Here is a 23,295-nt window from a genome sequence, read left to right as displayed (position 1 = left end):
TAATATGCCTGTTTTTTTCTAAAGTTAGATTTTTTTTTGCTATAAATATTTAAAGCTTCTGCTTATATGTTGATGTTATGTAAAATACTGTCCTAAAGGGGGAAAGTGTTCAGAATTATAGCTATATGTACCTTGGTTTTGCTTTATAAATATGTTTCTGAAGGTTTATATGATCCAGATTTGTATACACAAATCATATTTTAAGTGGCCTTAGAAAACTAGCTTTTAAAAAGAATTTTCAACTGGATTATAGTTCATTTATTGCAGTCACTGATGTTTACAGATGAGGGAGGTGATAGCCAGAATGGTCACCTCACCTAAGACTTACAAGGAGTTAGTGGGAGAGTGGGATGGCAATGCATCCCTAATGCTCACTTAGCTTTCCTGGATCTGCACACACTGCAGGAGCAGGGCTTAAAGAGCTTCTCTGTGTCATGAGGAGGGATGGGGAGAAGCCAGTGAAACTGTACTAAAACCCTCACCTTTATAAAGAAAACTCATTCATTTCTTTATAAAGAAAACTGGCACTTACTGTGTACCATCATGGCTCTAAATGTTCCAGGAGAAACAAAACACATCTCTGCCTTCATGGGACCATTTTTATACCATACTAAGTGCCTTCTCTATGATCTATCCATTTATAAATTTTATTTTCCATATACTAGTATTGGTTAATTGCAGCATATTGGTAATAATGCTGATTGTATGACCTACAGTAAGCCCTTCAGTAAATAATTCCACAAGTATAGAAACCTTCTCTGGCTACTCTTAACTGGAAAATATGTATTAACTTGTAAACCAATGATGGATTTACAGTCAATTTCTCTATACTTTTTCCATCACTAGCATTTTCAATTCCTTTTGGTTCTCAAGCTTCAACATCTTTTGCAAACTTTTGCAAAATGTTTATTGCCTTAATATTGGAGCAGTTATGTTTTATTTACAATGGTGCACTGATTTTTATGTGAAAAAAAGAGTGAGATCTTTATTACTTATTGGATGCTTTAGGGTAGAAAGAAAACACATGAATTAGAGAAACCCTTGTCCCAAATGTCAGTTTTAAGTTAAGAATACTATTTTTAGCTCCTCATATAAATTTTTAAATCTTCCTTTCTTTAACACAGCAGTGTGTTTCTCTGATAATTTAGTTATAAGGTATATTACAGATTTCTGTTTTTGTTTTCTGTTAGACAATTTCTGATAGAGAAAATTGCATTAAGTTACAGACAACCTTACAGGATAATAGGTTATATTTATTGCATACTTATCCTGAATTTTCATGGCCATCACATAGTATAATATCATTAATTCAACTATCTGTATTCATCAGTTAGCATTTTGTGGTTTTCAGGCGGACATGACAAATGATGACTCTAACAAGAATTAAGAGAAATAGGGCTTATTCTTTTAAGAATTATAATTTTCCTACTTGGTTCATAGGAATTTGTTAAGCAGCATATTTAGATTTATTATGCAGGTGCTGATAATTTCTGAATATCAATCTTTTCAAATGATAAATATCTGAGTTTTAGGTAATGTGTAATCCCCGTATGTGTATTTCTTTGTATACATGTGTTCCATTATAGAAATGGGTGTATATACCTGTGTGTGTGTGTGTGTGTGTGTATGTATGTGTTAATGATATATGTTTTAACAGGTCAATTTGTTAAGGATCCATATTTCTAATCATTTGTAACCCAGCAGTATTTATCACAATCTGCTGCAATCTGCTGTTTTTTCTCTGCTTAGGTTAGGCATAGGAATGTATGTAGCCCTCTGGTAGGACTGGAACCAGAAAATGGAAAAAGCAGAAGCACTCAGGGAAGAATATCAACCCTCCCCCCCTCACCCCTTACCCCCACCCCCTCCCATGTCCCAACCCATCTTCTCTCTGTCTCTCTCTCTCTCATCTGGCTTGTCCTTCTCTCTGCTTAACTATTCACTGTGCCTTCCATAGAGAGGTTTTCTCAACTTCTCCATGTGCCTGACGCTGGGCTTGCAGGCCCTCAGCTCAGCCAGCTGCTGGAAATGGACCGCGATTCCCAGATCCACTGTCTTGTGGAAGTGTGTCATCAGCCCACTCGGATCAAGCATTAATCCTTGGGTCAGTCAACTCTAGCCAGGGAAGCAAGGAGAATACCGTGTACCAAGAACACTGGCAAGTAGTAGGGGTGAACAGGGAAAGCAGTTCTCAGAGGAGGGTTTTAAGGACAGTGACAAAAATCTCAAGATTTTTTGCTACCTCCAATTGCCTTGTAATCATTTGGTGAAAAGTCGCCTTTGTAAAAAGAAAAAAATCTATATTTTTAAATACTTTGGGGCCGGTCTTTGTACCATAAACCTGAAGCTTGGCAAAGTTTAAGGTCAGCCTACCCTAGTGGGTCATTGTTGCCTCAGTTCCCACATGAGAACTGAGCCACTTACACAAACAGACTACATAGAAAATAAGCTTCAAATACATTGTTTGCATTTGGGGCAAGGAAATCAGTAGGGACTAGGCATAGTCTGCCTTTTCTTTGTGGTCTGATACCACAGAAGCTTCCTTAGTTCACTTTTTGGTGGTAATCCAGTCTCAATGATTTGCTAGAAATATGATCCATTGTATAATACAAGAAACAGAAGCTAATGCTAGAATCATGAAGATACTGTTTTATGATTATCTCCAAATCAATAAACAGTCTTACTGTTGTCTCTCTAAGCACAATAATATTAGGATCTGAGCCCATTAAGATTTTCAATTACATATGTAAGCATTTTGAGAAATAGATATGGTTCGAGGCATAATCTGGGTATCAATAAATATGTCAGAGACATTATGTTTATTAACTTGCTTATATTCTACTTATTTCCAAAATTAATTGGACATTTTACCAGGAATCATAGAATAAAAGATTGAAATGTATTTAATTTAGATAAGATTCAGGGCAGAGATAAAGTGCAGTAAGAAGCTAAGGCTTAGGGCGCCTAGGTGCTCAGTCATTAAGCGTGTGCCTTCAGCTCAGGTCATGATCCCAGGGTCCTGGGCTGGAGCCCCGCATGAGGCAGGCAGGCTCCCTGCTCGGTGGGAAGTCTGCTTCTCCCCCTCCCACTCCTCTCTTGCTGTGTCTCTCTCTGTCAAATGAATAAATAGAATCTTTAAAAAAAAAAAAAAGCAGCAGCAGCTAAGGCCCATTCCCTTGCTTAGCAGCCAAAATGAAAAGACAAACACACCTACCAGGATTCATGATGTACAAGGATTAAAATAAAATTGTTCAGGAGGCGTGCAACTATTCCAGGAAATAGGGCTAGACATTGTGGATCCACAGGTGAAGTCAGTGTCCCAACAGCTCCCATCCAGTGGAAGTAGCCAAGAGAGGCAAGGAACACTGTTTTAGGGACAGAAATCTGATTTTCCTTCTTTCTCTCTTATGTGTAGTGTCTATCACTTGAAATACTCAGGTTTATTCATACAAAGACAGCTTAATTCCTAAGAAACTTAAAAAAATAAAGGCTACAAGTAGAAGTAAACTTAGAAGGCTCTCTTTTCTTCTGTCAGTAGTCTCGCTGAATTAGAAGAGTAACATCACTGTCTCATGTTAGAACCAGCCTCTCAATGAAGGACCATTCTCTCTGGGCCCCATCTCACATTTGATTATTCAAATAGCCATATACTCTTTCTCTCTTTCTCTCTTTTTAAAGATTTTATTTATTTATTTATTTATTTATTTATTTGACAGAGAGAGACTGTGAGAGAGGGAATACAAGCAGGGGAAGTAGGAGAGGGAGAAGCAGGCTTCCTGGGGAGCAAGGAGCCCGATGATGATGCAGGGCTCGATCCCAGGACGTTGGAATCAGCCACACCCTCTTAAAATCCTTGCCATGTGGTAAATTCAGTTACCTAAAAGTGAGATTCCATAGGACCTCTAGGATTTGGTGATACAGATAATTTTGAGGTCTTACTATCATTTCCAAACTTCAATTTTTACAGAGTGGAATAACACAATTTTTACAGAGTGGAAGTACACTAGAGTGAACTTGGAAAACATGAGGAAGAGACAGCAAAGCTGTCTGTATGTTTGTGTGTATTATATGATTAATTTAAAACTCCCAGAAATCCAAGCACACTGGGAATGATCATCGCCATTTTTCAGATTTAGTAACAGCAGAGGGATGAAGAAATGTGTCCAAAGTCACAGTAATGAGTATACTCAGTAATACTCAGTAATACTCAGTAATGAGTATCAGAGTAGGGATTGAAAAGCAGACAGATTCTGGAAGTTAAGTAGCTAACCACTGCTGTCCCGCCTTTGTGTTGGGTGGAGTGTTTGTGGAGGAAGGGCTGTTGGAGACAAAGTTACAGTGTTGAGAGCCAGAGAGACTTGACTTTGGAAAGAGTACTAGCAGTTAGCATTGAGCAAAACAGTGTCCCTAAGCTGTACTTTCTACATTTATAAAATGGTAATGACAATACATGTCATTTTGCTAAGATGCTATAGGCATTATGGATAATGTGTATAAAATACCTGCCGCATAATAGGCACTTAAAAATTGGTAGCTACCCATTAATGCGTATACACATATCTTGAACTTCAGGTCTCATACCACAATGGCCCTGACTTTCTTCTCTCTTGGTAGTAACTGTCCAGAGCCACTAACAGTCCTCTAGTTCCCTAAATTAGTGTCTGTCTTCATTCTAAGTACGGATAACTTTACATCCCAGTTTATGATTTGAGAAGAAATATATAGCTTATTTTCCTGAGAAATGTCTTAATTTCTAAGTTTAAAAGACCTCAGATACGTCATTTTATTGTCAGTAAAGGTATCAAAATAAAGAATATGGGCTTTGCTTATCCCAATTCTTTATCCATTTGAGAAGTTGATCTCAGCTATGTAAAGAACTTTACATTTCCAGTTTCCAGCTAGACTTGGATAAATGAAACACTTTATTTTCACCTGTTTTTCAAAAGATGAAAATGAGATTATGGTTGCTTAAATTCAAGAATGTATTTTAGTAAGTGAAAAAAAAATCAAGTTTCATAGTCTGGGTACTGTAGAAAAGAAAAAAATTAAAATGTATGTTGTTTTAAGCCTATATTCCATTACTTAGCTTGTGTTTTGAATAGATTGTGAATCTACATCTACACCCCAACAAATAGTAATCTGTGTGCTGGTCTGCTAATTAGTATGGTTATTTCCCGTTTTGTTGATGAGGCTTAAATAAATGTCAAGGGTACAGCCATGAAGATCTCCCAATTAGGCTTCACATTTGTAAAACCCAACCCTTTTCCCTTTTGTGTGAAGATGACAGTTCCAACAGCAGCCCCAGCCTAACAGGACTCCAGGGAAAGGATCCTCCTCTGGTTTTATTGAAAACAGGGCCAGTTGGGTCCAGTGAGAATACTGCCACCGGTCATGGTGCAGAACAGTTTTAATCTTGACTACACACTTACCTTCTTTCATCAATTTTATTTTAGAATACTGACTGTAGTCTTCGTGAACAACGGTTATACTAAGTCTGTCCCTGAAAATTATGTTTTAAGAATATTTATTTGTAAAAATTCATGGGAGTTTTCTAAGAATGAGAAATCCCTTTAAATCTGCAAAATTTATATGAATCTAAGATGCTACTCCATTTTTAATAATATTAGCCATTCTTAACTTATTCTAGCAATTGTAATGTGTATGTATCTGTGTATCTATATAGGACACACACATGTACACACACATACGCACACACACATCAACTGGACTAGTGAACTGCAAGCAGGAGCTTAGCTATGTTACAAGTCAACATTAACAGATGGATGGCCCTAAGCAAGCAAAACCACGGCAACAAAATCTAGTGAAAGTAGAGGATTGAAGCTTTTTGTTGTTAAGCCCTATTAAAACCCTGGCACACATATCACTCTTAACTATTTCATGTCTGAGACAAATAGCAATGCACTCAGATTTATTTCCAACCTTTCCAATTAATTGTATAAAAGCAGCATGGGAAAATATGAATGGAAGATTATTTTCTCATTTGCAATATGATATAGTATGCCTGTTGATAAATACTTACACTTGGAACATATTCAAGTCTTTAACCCAAATGCAGTGTTTACAAATAGAAATATGTGTAATAGTCATAATGTCTACTAATAAGACGAAGAACTATGAAACTAGTGATTGTTGATTCTACTGTTATTTTTTAATGATTATTTTTTATTATGCTATGTTAGTCACCATACAGTACCATATTCACATACAGACTAACAGTTTAAGGTATGAAGTTACTTTTTGAATGCATAAATAAGGAAGATATTTACACCATAAAATGTAATCTATGTGATTTTCCTTTTTACCCATTATACACTGCTAAACTATACTGTCATTTTGAATCTTTATGTATTTAATGGCTTATCAATCATTTTAGTAGATTTATGGAATATAGCACAATAGCCGTGAGCTCATTTTATAATTGACAAGTAATATAATTTCATCTTTAAAGAATGGACTTAGAAGTATTTATATACACATTTCTGGCATCTAGAGACTTGCAAGTAAGGCATTTCAAAACCACATTTTTGTTGAATGGGGACTTAAAAGACATCCTAGTACAAAAGCATGTTTTTAATAATATGAATAATCAAGAGGTTTACATTTTACAGATATAAATTTCATATTTTAAAATGTCACAAGTTAAGTTGCTATGAAATTTGTAAGATAAAAACTTAGATTCTCTAAATTATTTAGTTCCTAAGCATAATAAATAATGGGATATTCATACCGAGGAGGATGTGGTTTATGGTATTGTGTTTGTGACCCTCTTTTCTTCACTGGAATTCAGTGGACTCTGGGAATAAAATGAATGTAATTAAAGATAGCATTTTTTGCTCAGGTGACACAATAGATTTTAAAAAATGGCACAATTGTTGGGATCTTTGGAAATACACAGTTCATTCAGTAGCTTTGCTTTATTAGTCAAGAAAGAAATGGCATAATTATTATTTGCAGAGGGAAGACACCACTTGCTTTCTATAACCAAGAAAAGAATGATTGCAAATCACAGTGAGAAAGATAATAGTGACCTGGAGAGACAGGGAAGAAATGGATGTATGAAGGAGGGCCCAGATAACTGGAAAGAATACTTAGTGTAAATTTTACAAAATAGTAAGTTTAACCAAATCATGATAAGCAAAAAAAAAAAGGAAAAAATCCTTTTTTTTTTTTAACACTTTCTGTAATTTGGCTCAACATTGAGAACACTATTATGGTGATAAAGCTAAATTGTTGAATTAAAGTGATAAAATCTATTAGAAAGTTTCAAATGACAAAAATACTTTGAAATAAGTAATGTGTCTCTATTAAAATATACCCACAAAAATATTGCTTAAATGAAAACACCATTTTAGATGTCTCTGTCCCAAAGTCACTCTTTGACATAGCATGTATTTATTCTAATTTATATTAATGTCACTAATTTTAAAGAAATTGATGATTCACAGACCTGTACGCCTGGGACAAATAATATATGTTAATAAAAATAATTTTTTAAAAAATATTTTTTCCTCTGTTGTTTTCTGTTGAAATAATATTAATTTCCAACATGTCAAATTTCATTATGGTTAAAATCTGTACCTTGCCACCCAACTCCCCCCATTCAGTTACGGATTACAAGAATGCCCTCTAGTGGCATTGTATAATACTTTGTTTCATTGAAAGATGATAGTTACAAACCAAAAAAATATTATAAAATTTGCCATGCAGAATAGTCTTTTCTAGAAATGCAATAAAATACACATTTATATTTTCATAAAATTATGAATAAAATTATTCAAGAACATTATTTTTTCAAAGAAATAATTCAGAACCAGCTCCTTTCAGTAACTGGCTGGGACTTCATTTTTTAAATGTTTAGTTCTGCAAACAATACCAGGTATATTAAAAAGACATGTGAACATGTTCAGTATATATTATGATATCATTTTAGGTTGAAATATACCTTTCCAGTGTTATATTTTACTCTTCAAATTTATTGCCACAACTGACTACGTCATTTATTACAAAGTCTTGAAACAAAAACAGTTACTGGGTTTTCCTTTTAGTAAATATGATGAGTATTGACATTCTAGACTTTACACCAATAATCACATTGCTAATATTTTTCCTTGTTACTTCCTATTCTACTTAACTTAGAGTTTCCCCCTGTTTTTTTTTTTTTAATTATTTTAAGGGCTTTTGGTGAAATTAACAATAACTCTCTATTCCAAAAGCACCCAATTTTTAATGGACAAATACTTGTGTTCTGCCAGGCATCCTGGGATAAAAAAAAAATGATGTTCTTCCTATTTTGTATCTAGAACTGCTTTTAAGGTTGGGCAGAGATCAATGTTAGTGTTGATGAAAGAGGAGGCCAGTCTTTTTTTTGTAGGGGTTACTGCTGCTGCCTATTAATGCCCCTCAAGAGAGAAAAATTTCCAGGAATGTCAGTAGATTATAAATACAAGAGTATAATAGAATCTTATTATAATTTGAACTGGATTTGTATCTACTACACATTGTTATGTTTCCTGATACAGAACATAAAAATATTAGAATAATACATAAATATCTTAACAAGTTAGCCTGTGCCCTCATGCCAGTTACAAAATAGGACTACTGTGTGGCAGCGTTGTCTGGAAGTTCTTTATGGTTTTTCTAACGTTTGAGTTTAATACTGGTCATTTCACAGAGGTCTGTTCCCTTTTTGAGTTTACCAATGTCTGATCGTTGTGAGATAATGCGTTTGAAGCCAAAATACATATGGAGTAATTGCAATTTCTGTTAAGATTATGTTACATTCAACACAAGAACCATATTAAGACTCCTTCCACACATATACACATTTATGCTCATGCTATGTTGATATGATAATCTGAAAGATAAAATTAAATATTTTAATCTTTAGTTATGTGCTTTTTACAAACATAGTTTATTAGGTGGCTGGAAATAATGTTGTTTTGTTGGTCACTGCTGAGTTTATTCCAGCTAGAAAAATCATCTTCACATCACTTGGTAAAAAGAATCAAATTCTGTTTTACTGAAAATACAGTGGACTTGTTGTGCACGAAGAAACCTTTTAAAATGTTAAAATATTGAAACCCTGTCAGCAAAAGTGAAATTACAGATAGTTTGCCATTTATAAAAAATTTATATATTTATCTATTTTGCTTTGTGAATAATTTTAAGTCTTATACATATTCTTATATATATACTGATCAGTAATTTCTCAGTAGTGCAAAGTTACTGCAAGAGCTTTGTTAAATTTTGCATTTTCAAATATTAAAAAACAAAAAAGTAATTAATGTATTTTAAATATTTATAGTTAACATAATTATTTGGCATATGAACTGTCTTGAAAAACTGGCTTTAAAGTATTAACAATTCACAGTCATATTGCTTATAAACACAGATGAGTAATGAATACTGTGACTACATGGTCTTCTTTCCATTTATTAACACATGTCAATGAGAGAAGGCCTTTTAGAATAGCTAGTACAATGTCGCCATTGGGTGTGTTGTATATAATCTCTAACAATGGAGAAATGATTTGTGTTTCTAGGATGACTTTGATACGTATTTTCCAAAGTAAAAGAAGTCAAAACTTCCTAAAGGAAACTTCGTAGTATCAAGAAAAGGACTCTGTAAAGTGGTCAGTTCCAATTTCAAATACTCTGTCTCTAAAATCGAAGATGGAGATTTCTTTAGTCTGATTCTAGAAGAGTCCCCAACTTAATATTAATTAAAATAAGCATCCATTAATGTAATTAATGGTGTAATGTAGACCTAATGGACAACATCATGATGGAGAAACTATCTAATTCACCTCAACAAAAACTACTGAATATCTGCTATGTGCTAGTTTACAGTTTTCAAGGTCATGTACCTCCTGTGAACAGTACTATGTGCAAGGACTGCTTTCAAGATCATTTACCTCATATTACCGTACTAAGGACCATCTTGTACAAATTCAGAAAGACTTCCCTTCATTGACCTTTGTATTTATTCTTCCATTTAAGTTCTTTACACCACATTCATCACTAGGCACTAAGACCCCACGTGGAAGTGTAAAAGATCTTGGGCTTTGGAGTATGACAGACCTGGACCTGAATACCAGCTCTGCCACTTGCATGGTTTTTGATCTTGAGCAACTTGCCTCGCCTCACTAATCCTCTCAGCTTTTGGACCTATAAAATGATGATAGTGTGTCCACTCCTGTAGTTATTGTGGAGATTGGGGTTAGTATAGTGATAGAATTTGTTTTTCCAACACTCACCAGAAGTTTAATAAGTATTAGCTGATATCGTTTCTGTTCTATCCACTACAACAGCAGCCTTCACAAAAGTTTAGTGAACACCTTCTGTGTTGGGAACAGAAAGAATTGGACCCATTCCTTGGGGCTTGGTTGCTTTATTCTGGTTTTTCGTGCAGTTGTTGCTGCTCTTGTTGCTGTTGTTGTTTTTCCTGTTCTCTTTTCTCTTTGTGTTTCAGTTTGGATAATTCTTTTAGATTTGGTACATGTATATGTTATGAAATATTTAGCACAATAAGATTACTTAACACAATTCTCACCTCACAAGATTACCATTTCTTTGTTTTCATGGTGAAAACATTTAAGACCTATCTCTAGCAACTTTCAGGTATACAATACAGTATTGTTAACTGTAGTCACCATGCTGTTCATTAGATTTCCAGAAATTACTCATCTCAAAACTGGCAGTTTGTACCTTTTGACCAACATCTCATTTCCTCCACTCCCAGCCCTTGGCAACTACCAATCCACTTTCTGTTTCTATGAGCTTGGTTTTTTCAGGTTACACAGGTGAGATTGGAGAGTATTTGTCTTTCTCTGACTTACTTCACTTTGTTTAATCTTCTCAAGGTTTACCAATATCACAAATAGCAATTTCCTTTTTTACTCTGACTGAATAGTATCATATTGTATACATACCATATTTCTTTATTCACTTATCCATCAATAGACATTTAGGTTGTTTCCATATCTTGGCTACTGTGAATAATGCTGCAATGAACTTGGGGTACAGATACCTGCACGAGACAGTGATTTCATTTCCTACTGAAAAATAACCAAAAGTGGAACTGCTAAACCTATGGTCGTTCTATTTTCAGTTTTTTGGGAGAATCGTCATACTCTTTTTCATAGCGATTGCACAATTTACATTCTCACCAACAGTGCACAACAGTTCCTTTTTTTCCACATCCTTGCCAATGTTTATTATCTATTGTCTTTTTCATAATAGCCATTCTAACAGGTGTGAGTTGATATTTCATAGTGGTTTTTATTTGTATTTCCCTGATGTTTAGTGATATTGAGCACATTTTCATCTACTGATGGCTATTTGTATGTCTTCTTTGGAAAATGTCTAATCAAGTTCTCTGCTTATTTTTAAGTGGATTATTTGTGGGGTATTTCAGCAATTGTATGAGTTGTAGGAGTTCCTTATATATTTTGTATATTAATCCCTTTATATGATTTGCAAATATTTTCTACCATTCCTTGAGAATGGAAGAAATTTTCATTTTGTTCTTTATTTCTTTTGCTATGCAGAAGCTTTTTGGTTTTATGTAGTTCCATTTGCTATTTCTTTTTCCTGCTTGTGCTTTTGATGTCATATCCAAAAAATCATTACCAAGACTAATGTCAGGGAGGTTTTTCCTCTAGGATTTTATGGTTTCAGGCCTTACATTCAAGTCCTTAGTATATATTGAGTTAATTTTTGTGAGTGGTACAATTCATGCAGCTTTATTCTTTTGCATGTGAATATCCAGTTTTCCTAGCACCATTTATTGAGAGACTGTCCTTTCACCAATGAGTGTTCTTGGCACCTTTATCAAAAATAGTTAACCATATATGGATGGGTTTATTTTTGGACTCTTGATTCTGTTTTCATTAGTCTTTATGTCTGTTTTTAAATTAGTACCATACTCTTTTGATTACAATAGCTTTTTAATATAGTTTGGAATCAGAAACTATGATGCTTCACCTTTGTTCTTCTTTCTCAAGATTAATTTGGCTATTCAGGGTCTTTTATAGTTCCATACAAATTTTTAGGATTGCTTTTCCCATTTCTGCAAAGAATGCCATTAGAATTGTGATGGGAATTGCATTGAATCTATAATTCTTTGTTTAGTGTGGACATTTTAACAATATTAACCCTTCTAATCCATGCACATGGGATATCTTTCCATTTTTTTGTGTCATCTTCAATTTCTTTCATCAGTCTCTCTCTTTTTTTACAAAAAGATGTTATTTATTTATTTATTTAACAGAAAGAGAGGCACAGCAAGAGAGGGAACACAAGCAGGGGGAGTGGGAAAGGGAGAAGCAGGCTTCCCTCTGAGCAGGGAGCCCGATGTGGGGCTCGATCCCAGGACCCTGAGATCACGACTGAAGCTGAAGGCAGATGCTTAACGACTGAGCCACCCAGGCGCCCCAGTTTCATCAATGTCTTAAATTTTTTGTTGTATAGATATTTCACTTCCTTGGTTAAATTTAAGTATTTTTTTGTTTCTGATGCCATATAGTACATGGAATTATTTTATTTTATTTTATTTTATTTAGATAGCTCACTGTTAGTGTATAGAAATGCCAGTCTGGATAATTTCTGTTCATCTGTTTTAATGTTCATTGATACCTTCTTCAGTCTGCTGATAACCTGATTAAAATAATTCATCCCCTATGTTTTTTTCTATCATTTCAATTTGACTTTTTTTTTTTTAAATGGATTTCATCTTTCTGCTGTTATCTCATCTGTTTATACATGTTGTCCATCATTTTTTCCCCTTACTCTTAATGTGTGGTCGTTCTTGAGTATTGGACCTCATATGTGAAAAGGCAGTAGAGAACAAGTTAAACAGTACTTATATCCAGAAAGACCAAGAGTCTTCTAAATGCTATTAGTACAGAGATTGAATACATCACAAGTTGAACTGGTTTGGATTTTGTTGTTGATATCATTACCTTCAGTGGGCTGCTATTATCTTGTATTTAGAATAAACTACTTCTAGTAGAGGTTCTAGAAGGTTTTTCTTAGTGTTTCTCCCTCACCCTCACCTATATCAGAGCTACATAGGAGGTCTTTCTCAATATTTTTGCCCCTCATCTAGCAATTAACCTCTGTTGCTGGTTACTTGGTCCTAGCCTTTTGGATTTTCTACACTGTGGTCCAGCTTCATTCTTGACAAGCCATGTGTCCCCGTGCCTCAGATTTGGGGCTTTCTAAATATCCCTCCACTTCTTTCCATGGCAGATAAACTTTCTCATACCTGTAACTGATCTTGGGCAATTTGGAGGCTCCCTGTCCCTCTCTGTTGGTGATAGATTTCTGCTTGTAGTCAGTGTGGAGTCCTGTGTCTAAGAGGGTTTTCTCCTCTTCCTAAAGGAGTTTTTGCTCTTATACTTCCCCCAAAAGTTTTGGGATTGACTTTGCTGACTATCTGCCATCAGTTTATGATTTTTCTTGAATATAAATTAATGTTTTTCTAAATTAAGTAGGGCTTTATCCCTGCTCCCTGTAGCAGCCTATCACTTCCTGCATGCCTATACCATCACGGGAAGCTTGTTTCAGTTCCTATCTTGCCCTTAGTCTTTCTCTGTAGCACTAGGTAGTAGGGTTGCCTGATTGAGCAAATAAAATTATAGGGTTTTATCTGTAGAAAAGGGCTTGCTAGTGCCAGCTCCTCTTGCCTTTGAGATTGCCAACTATTCCAGACTGACATCTTAGCCCATATTTGGTCTTTTTTTTTTTTTTCCACTTTTTTAAAAAATTGTGTTCAGTTAGCTGCTGTATAGTACATCATTAGTTTTTGATGTAGTGTTCAGTGATTCACTAGTTGTGTATAACATTCAGTGTTCATCACAAAATATGCCCTCCTTAGTGCCCATCACCCGGTGACCCCATCCCCTCACCCCTCCATCCCCCTCTGAAACCTTCAGTTTGTTTCCCAGAGTCCATAGTCTCTCATGGTTCATCTCCCTCTCCAGTTTCTCCCCCTTCAGTTTTCCATCCCTTCCCCTATGGTTCTCTGTGCTGTTCCTTATAGTCCATATATGAGTGAAACCATATAATTGTTTCTCTGCTTGACTTATTTGACTTAGCATAATCCCTTACAGTTCCATCCATGTCGATGCAAATGGTAGGTATTCATTCTTTCTGATGGCTGAATAATATTCCATTATATATATGAATCACATCTTTTTTTATCCATTCATCTGTTGAAGGGCCTCTCAGCTCCTTCCACAGTTTGGCTATTGTGGACATTGCTGCTGTGAACACTGGAGTGCAGGTACCCCTTCTTCTCACTACACCTGTATCTTTGGGGTAAATAACTAGTAGTGCAATTGCTGGGTCATAGGGTAGCTCTCTTTTTAATGTCTTGAGGAACCTCCATCCTGTTTTCCAGAGTGGCTGTACCAGCTTGCATTCCCACCAACAGTGTAAGAGGGCTCCCCTTTTTCCACATCCTCGCCAACACTTGTTGTTTCCTGTTTTGTTAATTTTTGCCATTTTAACTGGTGTAAGGTGATATCTCATTGTGGTTTTGATTTGTATCCTGCCATATTGTTGAAAGGACAGCCTTTGCATTACCAATAGGTTCTGGATCAATGTGTTTTCATTCTCATTATTTTCCATGACTTGTTTAAGTTCTTCCTTAATTTCCTGGTTGACCCAGTCATTCTTTAGTAGGATGTTTAATTTCCACATATTTCAATTCCTTCCAAATTTTTTCTTGTGATTGAGTTCCTGTTTCAAGGCATTGTGGTCTGATAACATGCAGGGAATAATCTCAGTCTTTTGGTATTGGTTGAGACCTGATTTGTGACCAAGTATGTTATGTATTCTGGAGGAAGTTCCATGTGCATTCAAGAATGAGTATTATGTTGTTTTAGAGTGGAATGTTCTGTATGCATCTACAAAGTCTGTCTGGTCCAATTTTTCATTCAAAGCTCTTGTTTCTTTGTTTCTTTGTTAATCTTCTGCTTAGATGACCTGTCCATTGCTGAGAGGTCTCCTACTATTAATGTATTATTATCAATATGATTCTTTATTTTGGTTAACAGTTGTTTTATGTAGTTGGATGTGCTCATATTGGGGGCATATGACTTACAATTGTTAGATTTTTCTGTGGTATAGACCCTTTAAGTATGATAATAGTGTTCCTTTACATCTCTTAGTACAGTCTTTGGTTTAAAAATCCAGTTTGTCTGATACAAGAATTGCTACCTTTTGAGGTTCATTTGCATGATAAATGGTTCTCCATCCCCTTACTTTTTTTTTTTTAAAGATTTTATTTATTTATTTGTCAGAGAGAGAGAGCGAGCGAGAGCGAGCACAGGCAGAGTGGCAGACAGAGTCAGAGGGAGAAGCAGGCTCCTTGCGGAGCAAGGAGCCCGATGTGGGACTCCATCCCAGGACGCTGGGATCATGACCTGAGCCGAAGGCAGCTGCTTAACCAACTGAGCCACCCAGGCATCCCCATCCCCTTACTTTCAATCTGGAGGTGTCTTTAGGTTCAGAATGAGTCTCTTGGAGGCAGCATATGGATGGGTCCTATCTTTTTATCCAATCTGAAACCCTGTGCCATTTTATTTTCAGGCCATTCACATTGAGAGTAACTATTGGAAGATACAAATTTAGTGCCATCATATTGCCTGTGAAGTCCCTGTTTCTGTATATTATCTCTGTTGCTTTTTGGTCTATATTACTCTTGGGGTCTTTTATCTTTTATGGACCACCCCCGCCCCCCCTGCCCCGGCTGGCCCCCAGTAATTTTGACTTTGGAATGTTTCATGGTGTCATTGATCTCTCTACTTCTGATCTCATGAGCTTGTAGTTGTTTATCTCTATCATTCTTGACTTCCTTCCTTTCTATCAGCTTATTTTCTAGATCACTAATTCGTTCTTTCTCATTTATCCTGGCATCACTGTATCCAGTTTGGACGACATCTCCTTCACAGCATTTTAAATTTCAGCGACAGTAGCTCTACGTTCTGCCCTTAGAGATTCTATACTGTCACTAATACTTTTCCCAAGCCTAAATAACAACTTTATAAATGTTAATCTGAAGTCTTTTTCTGACATCTTCCTTAGATCCATATCCATTAAGTCTGTGGCAGAGGTCATTGTCTCTAGTTCTTTCCTTCATTGGGAGTTCCTCCTCCTAGTCATTCTCTTGAGGGATGGTTGAGGGAATGTACATAGTCCAAAATATCAACCACTAGTCAGGCAAGATGAATCCGAGGAAAATCTGGAGTGTCAGAAGCCGCCACTCACCCCGGTGGAGTTTTTCCTGCATGTAGAGATCCAGATAGATATTACATCTCATGCGGATTTTGTGGGTGTTCAGGATGGTTTGGTAGATATCCAGCTCAATTCAGGGGACCGGCAGCAGCAACAAGGTTCCCTACTCTTTCGTTGTCTTGCCTCTCTCCTCCAGCCCATACTTGGTCTTTAAGACTATTAAATCTTAGAAGATTTCTTCTCCCCTGCTTATATGCCATCTACTTCTTTCCTTGTGCTTTGCCTGAATGAAATAGGCCTTGTCTCTCATCTCTCCTTGGAGGGACTTGTAACCCTTTGGAATTCAGTTTACTTGATTGCCTTACAACTCAGCTCTCTGATAGGTTCAAGAAGAATTAGGATTTTGGGGTTTTGTTGTGTTTTATTTTAGATAACTCCGCTTTTTCTCATTGTTAGGACGAGAGTTGACATTATTTTGCTGCTTTTTACATTTTAATTGGAGGTGGATTAGAAGCAAAATGAATTAAAAGATATGATTCTTGATCTCAAGGACTTGGTAAGACAGGAATGTACTTAAAATGAAATACTACCTTTGTAGGAGAGCATATATCAGGTGACAGCTGAGTGGTAGAGAATAAAGTGAATAAAGCAGACCAAAAAGACAAGATCACTGTGATCTAGGAGAACTGGCAAAGGGTCCTTGGATGTGTCTGGACCACTTCAGTCATCCCTCCTGAACTAGTCTCACATAGCGTGCAGCTGCTCAGAAGTATAATTTTAATGCTTCTATGAAATCTTATTTCCTTAGCTTAATAATAATAGCTCTCATCGACTGAATTCATTACACTTCACCAAACACATATCTTGTTAATCCTTCCATTTTACTCTTTTGCCCTGACAGGAATATGTCTTCAGTATCTTTGGAAAAATATGTTAATCTTCTGACTGCACCATGTCATTTCACCTACCTGGAATATTAGCACTCCTGGTCATTCTGTTAACTACCACCTGCTTTAAAAATGAGGTTAAGGGCACCGGATGGCTCAGTCATTAAGTGTCTGCCTTCAGCTCAGGTCATGATCCCAGGGTCCTGGGATCGAGCCCTGTACTGGGCTCCCTGCTCGGTGGGAAGCTTGCTTCTGCCTCTCCTGCTCTCCCTGCTTGTGTTCCCTCTCTCACTGTGTCTCTTTCTGTCAAATAAGTAAATAAAATATTTATTAAAAAAAGAGGTTAAAACTTGCCATTTTAAGAAAGTCTTTCTCAGATTAATTCTCAGACAGTTATTTCTTCTGAGTCTCTCAGAACCTTCTTATGTAATATAATGAAAGAAGTTCTGTTCAGGGAGTCAGAACACCTAAATTAGAGTCTTAGCTCTGTCACCAGTTGTCTAATATTGCCCAAGACACTTTGCTTTTTTAAGCTTTTGGTTCCCTATTTTGTTTAAAAAAAAATGTTGACCAAAAGTTGTGGTGAATTAGGTTAATGAAGAACAGTATAGTGGGGTGCCTGGGTGGCTCAGTTGTTAAGCATCTGCCTTCGGCTCAGCCCCACATCTGGCTCCCTGGTCAGAGGGGAGCCTGCTACTCCTTCTCCCTCTGCCCCTACTCCAGCTTGTACTCTCTCCCTCACTTGCTCACTCTCTGTCTCTCAAATAAATAAAATCTTTTAAAAAAAACTGTATAGTATGTAAAACATCTAACAGACTGAATCAAATCAACCATGGATTAGTCACTTAACCCTGTCCTTTAGTTATACCTATAAAAAATTACAACATGAGTTTTAAAACTCTATTCAGTAAAATACCATGCATTCTTAAGGTATAGCTAGTATGATTATGTATGGTAGAGTTTCTTTCTTTTTTTTTTCACATTATTTCATCCAAATATGATTTTTGGTTTTGTTTTGTTTTGTTTTGTTTTTGGGGGTCTTTTTTTGTTTTGTTTTAAGTCTGGGGGTTTGCTATGGCTTTGGGATAAGCAAGGTCACATTTCTAGACCTCAGTTACTTGAACTCTAAAATGGGGGCAGTAGCACAAAGAACACCAATTTTTTAAAAAAATTCATATATTAAAAGCATCTTAATTTTATGTAGTCTAAAAAATTGTGTTTTCCCATTCATCTACCTATATCCCTTATTTTTCCTCTGCCCCTTAGCCACCCCCATGAATTTAAACTTACCCAGTATTTTGCCTTATTAGTATCTGTCTGCCATCTAGTGACAAAAATGGTAACTGCATGATTACCAGGGCCCTAGTACATCAGGGGAAAGGTTCTCACCATCCAACTGTCAGATGTGCTTTCCAGAAATGATTGGGGTGCAAAAGAAAAGAAAAGGAAGCATTGATCTTGCTTATTGTAAGCTGAACCAAATTTATTTCTTGAAGTCTCTTTAAACATTAAGTTAGAAGGTTTTACGAGTTGGGCCTTCTGCCTCTCTTTATACATTTGCTTTTGGTTTTTCCTTCATATGAAATGCTTTTCCTTCTCCTTTTTACCAGTCTATTTTCTTTATTCCATTCAATGTCTAGCTATAGATTGAGCTTTGCTAGTAAAATATCCATGCTGATAAATTTTATTCCATGCTGAAACCCTACCTTTTGCTTTTTTAATATAGTGTTTTCTTCACATTCTTAATAAGCATCCCTTGCTATACAAGTGTTTCCTTCCAAAATTTTGTGAATTTTTATGTATACTTGATGTGTATTTTCCATTTCCACGTGAGCAAAATTTTATTTTACAATCATTTGTTTTAAGACCTAGGAGTCTGATTGCAGACATAGACAGCCAGTGCTCCATCTTATTTTTAATTCTTCGTATCAGAATGATGTAAAACTCTCCAAAATTCTACTTATTTTGTTTCTTATGATGTCTTTTTGCATCCAAAAGATGTGTACCTTTTCTCATGTAGCACTGGATCCCACAAAAGTTGCAAATGCTAATACTTATTTACTAATTTGTACAGCCTGTGAGTGAAAATGTGAAATAGTAAAGTGACCATGGTGAATATTATACCCTCACCAGCTCTGTATAGTTCAGAAGCTTCTAAACCTCTTTATTTGATCCCAGAATTTTCCATTGTTTATAGTATGTAATTATAGCTCTATATTGTTAATCTCTTGACTGAGCCTACTTATTAGAAATCTTACAACTTGACATTAATCATGACGTATTAATGGTCATTTAAGTAAGTTGTCATGTCTAATCAAAAAGTTTGCGTTCAGTTATATTCCTACAATAAAGGATAAGTTTATATTTACAGCTACTTTGTTATATTCAATAATTGGTATTTATACCACATATTTGTTGAAAATCTTGAGAGGAGGGATATCTTTTTCTTTTCTGTGCCTCACAGTATGGAAGAAAGTAGCATGCATAACCAGTGTTTCATGGATCTTTGTAGAATGAAGAGATGCTAAGAATTTTTTTCTTAAGATTATTTATTTATTTATTTATTTATTTGACACAGAGAGCACAAGTAGGCAGAGAGGCAGGCAGAGAGAGACAGGGAAGCAGGCTCCCCGCTGAGCAGAGAGCCTGATGCGGGGCTCAATCCCAGGACCCTGGGATCATGAACCGAGCTGAAGGCAGAGGCTTAACCCACTGAACCACCTAGGTGCCCCAAAATTGAGTTATGGTCACTACCTTATTTTAAGGAATGCACAATAGCAGCTTTCAGTAGGTTTTTAAATATTTGTTGAAAGAAAATAAAACAATAATTGACTTTCTGTTATTCTCCATTATCGGAGCCTGCAAGGTTAGGGTGTATATTCCAACCCCAACCAATTTTTCGTCTCCCACTTTTTCTTGCTAGATCTTCTGATCTCCCCCATTTCCCTAAAACCCTCCATAAATTTAAATTTATCCAGTCTTTTGGCTTCTTAGTATATATCTGCCATCTAGTGATCAAAAAGGTAATTGCAAAATTAATGCACCCTTAAAGAGCCCTGTGCACCAGCACAGGTTTTAACCCACAGTGCTCTCATAGCAGCCTTTCGTTCCGTTAAATATGCTGTGCTCATCTCACCACAGGGCCTTTGCACATCTTGTTCTCTTATCATCATCTACTTAATACCTGCTGACCTTTTAGGGCTCAACTCAAACATCTTTCATGGAAAGACTTCCCTTGATTTCCCCAACTAGGTCAAATTCCTCAAAGAAATCATATTTTAGTACAAGTTATCACAGCCGTATATAATGTTTAATTTATGACTATACAATTTAATTTGTGTCTAACTTATTAGAATTTAATCTACATGAGGGCAGGGAGCCTTGTTCTCAGTTATCATTATACCCTAGCATAAAACCGAATCCCTAACACATAGAAAGCATTTCTGTAATCTTTGTGGAATGAACAAATATATGAATATAATGGTTTTCTGTACTCATGAACACTGAAAATGCTTGTGTCAGTCAATTACAATAGTTCTTTGCATTATATAATTTATCATTTTAAAAATTATTTTAAATACTCGACAGAAACTACCTACTATGTATGGAGGTACTCATTTATTCAGGAAACAGAAAATGCCTTCTTTAAAGAATAATTTTATATAACTCTCTTCTTTTGTTTTGTTCATTACCTATTGAGGGAATTAGTAAGATGTTAAAAGCTGATACCACAGATAATTTGAAGGACAGACACTTAGTCAGGAATACTAAAGTGTATATAGTAAAGAATACCCAAACTTATCAATATCTATACCATAATAATTGCATTTTCACTGGACAAAATTATATCTCTATGGACATGAAGCTGTTGCATTGCCACAGTCCTCCATAGGTTGACTTCTGTTCCTGTAGGGTTACAAATAGAGACTATGAATGGTACAGACCACATTAGCATCAGATGATCCTGGGAAGGAATGCTAGACAACAGCAAAAATTCCTTTGAAAAGACACAGGTAGTTTTTTGCCCATTTTAAAATCTTTTATAGTTTTCCCTGTAATAATAATCCTGAAGACTATTTTTGATCAAAAAAGAAAGGCTGTTCTCATTAGGTTTGTCCTATTATTTATATTGAAGCAATAAGAATGATAATTCACTGTGTAAGCCTCCTTTACTTTGCTTTATAAATCTAGAGCTATGCAGTACTGACCAGCTTTAAGGCCAGAGAATTTCTTTCTTACTGGAAGTTTTCTTTTCTTTTTCCCTTCCCTTTTCTCTCTCTCTCTCTTTCTTTCTCTATTTTAAAGATTTATTCTAGAAAGAGAAAGAGATGGAGAGAGTGAGTGGAGGGAGGGGCAGAGGGAAAGGGAAAGAGAGAATCCCAAGGAGACTCCCTGCTGAGTGTGAAGCCTGACACAGGTTTCCATCCCATGACCCATGAGATCATGACCTAAGCCAACATCATGAGTCAGACACTTAAGTAAGTGAGTCACCCAGGCACCCCTCTCTGGAAGTTTTCATAAATCTTAGTTTGGGCTTGTACAATACTGTTATTTCCTATCTTGAGGCTAGGAAACCAAGTCCAAGAAATCTTTCCACCATAAGTCCTATCTGAAATGCCTATAAATTAGGGTGAATTTCTTAAGTTCCCCAGATTTGTTGTTCCCTGACTTGCTTGGTGAGGCACTTGTAAAGCCAGACTCTGTCATACAGGCACCAGGCAGGTTTTGGGGGGAAGGTATTGTTGTCATTGGCCCCATAAATATAGCCAACCTTTGTTTCATAATAGTGGCTTATCCTAACTTTTACTTGGTTGCATGATTTGTGTCCAGTTGTATCCTGACAAGGTAGATAAAGACAATGAAGGATGCAGAGTATGTAGAATCAACCCCACAAAGTTTTCTAAACAACATCCAGAATTCCACTGATAGGACACTCCATAATGTTTTGTTCCTTTCAAAGTCTTTTACAGCTTTTCTGACGCTAATATGTACCACACACATCCTTGGTGAGGGTATGAGAGGTAAATTAGTAAGATACCTGCCATCAAGAATCTCCTGTACAGTGGGAGAAAGAGAATTTAACCATGATCACGGTACAGTGGGATGAACAAGTTCCATGAGAAACATGCGTACAGGTACTCTAGGTGGCATATGAATTGATTGATGAATGAGGAAATATTTCCTGAAGGTGGAACTCATGAGCCAAGGCATGAGGGATAATTAGAAAAAGAGGGGAAACACCATGGAAAGGGAAGTTCTTATAGACACATCAACATGTGTAGATCAGGGGCAGAAGACACTGGGAAGCATACAAGCAAGGAAGGGGGCATGGTAGTGTGGGAGCAGACATCTGTATAGCAAATGGAACCTTCAAAGAGATTAACTCAGCCTGATGCCTCTGGGAAAAGGTAAGGAGGATGATATTTATCCTCAAAATTGTATGGGACCATTGAATTTATTTAAAGAGGAATGTAGTATTGTTAAGTTTGCCTTTTAAAAGATCTCTCTGTCAGCAGTTTAGAAGCTGTAGCATTCTGCAGAGAGGATAATAGAGACTTAGATTTTCGAATGAGAATAGATATATACAGACAGACAGTAGGCATAGGGACAGGGAATAAATGTAAGTGAAGAACTTTTCAGGGAGAGAAATCAACATGTGCAAAGGTCCTGTGGTAGAAGTAGTCAGGGAAAATATAAGAGATTGAAAGAAGGCTGTAGCAATGCCTTGTGGGTTAGAACAAAGTAAATGAACTGAGCAAGGGGCCAAGGGCCTAGACTTGCAAGACCTGATAAATGAAGAGCAAAACAAAGAAAGTTATTTATCCTTTTTTTGTTGTTCGTTTCCTTCAACAAATATTTCTTGAAAACCAACTAAAAGCTGCTACTCTGCACTTCCTGAAAACAAAGAAGCAGCTACATCTCATTTTTCTCTGACTCTTTGGGATCTCTTTATTCCACAAACACCCAGTAAGCACCTGTCATATACATACCTCTGTTTTCCATGCTGAGAAGTCATACAAAAGAGCCCAGAGGTCACAAAGAAGCGTGAGACGTGGCTTTTGCTTACAGAAAGCTCAGGGTACAATGGTGCAGGCAGACACACAAACAAATAATACAGCATCATTAATCCATTGGCCAGATGTTTG

At 36.2% G+C, this 23,295-nt stretch overlaps 1 protein-coding gene across 4 annotated transcripts in view; it reads left to right on the top strand.

The window, feature by feature from the left end:
- The window catches only part of DENND1B (DENN domain containing 1B), a 269,435-nt gene that overhangs the window by 231,371 nt on the left and 14,769 nt on the right, over positions 1-23,295 (top strand). The gene's annotated exons all lie outside the window — the stretch shown is intronic.

Source organism: Neovison vison, chromosome 10 (genome assembly GCF_020171115.1).
Source record: "Neovison vison isolate M4711 chromosome 10, ASM_NN_V1, whole genome shotgun sequence".
In the NCBI taxonomy this organism is placed as follows: domain Eukaryota; kingdom Metazoa; phylum Chordata; class Mammalia; order Carnivora; family Mustelidae; genus Neogale; species Neogale vison.
The sequence above is the reverse complement of the archived record's forward strand: the minus strand, read 5'-3'. Positions and strand labels throughout refer to the sequence as shown.